Source organism: Pteropus alecto, unplaced genomic scaffold, assembly GCF_000325575.1.
Source record: "Pteropus alecto unplaced genomic scaffold, ASM32557v1 scaffold161, whole genome shotgun sequence".
NCBI lineage: Eukaryota > Metazoa > Chordata > Mammalia > Chiroptera > Pteropodidae > Pteropus > Pteropus alecto.
In genome coordinates, this window is record NW_006432943.1 from 127,388 (window position 1) to 128,295 (window position 908).

Consider the following 908-nt stretch of genomic DNA (forward strand, 5'->3'; position numbering starts at 1 on the left):
TCTCTGAGCAAGCATCTGCTTAGAATGTAACCAATTGTCTCTTTGCAGGGGTGAAAGGAAGGGAAGGGAAATTGCTTTGGCAAAGAGTCTAACAGTTAACTATGCCCCTTTTGAAAACAAAATTCTTATCCTGTTTTTCATGCCAAGCACATACAATGTCAAGTGAATTGGTCTTAATACAAAACATGACAGAACTGCAGCAAACAGATGAAAGTGCTACCATTTACGTGAACAAAAATAAGAGGAAAAGTATGTATACAATTAATCTCATGGTATTAACCAGTATTTGAAAATTTTCTTCTTTTTAATATTCACTCTTTTCTTGTGCCTAGAATAGAGTTTGGCACATAGACGTCATTCAATAATTATGTGTTTAATAACTCTAGTTAAAAAACCACATACCTGTTGATGTTCCACAGACATTGTTCATGTTAATGATTCCATATTAGTGCTAGATGCCCAAACTCAGAAGCCAAACATTGTTTTGCTTTGTTCCATCAGCAATCATTTATTATGCCCATCATTGTTCTAGGTATAATAAACAATATTATTTAAAAATTTAAGCTTCCTTTAAGCAGTTTACATCCTGGTTTACAGGGAAAAAAATGCACAGATAGGAAAAGTAAAGAACAGGACAGAAATAAGAACTGAGTGATGCATACAGGAGTAAACTACCATACATCTAGTACTGTTTCTTGATAAATAGTAAAAGATGCCACTGATTAAGCATTTTCTGTGTGCTACGTAGACACTCTAGTAGGTCGTTTATATACATTATTTCATTTAGCTCTCACAGCTTTGCCTCAGATTAGGTTTTACAATTCCTAGTTTTATACAAAACAGATACTCAGAGAGGTTATTCAAGGTGACGCTGTTAGTAAAAGAAGTTTAGGGTTCCAGAGGTCTTA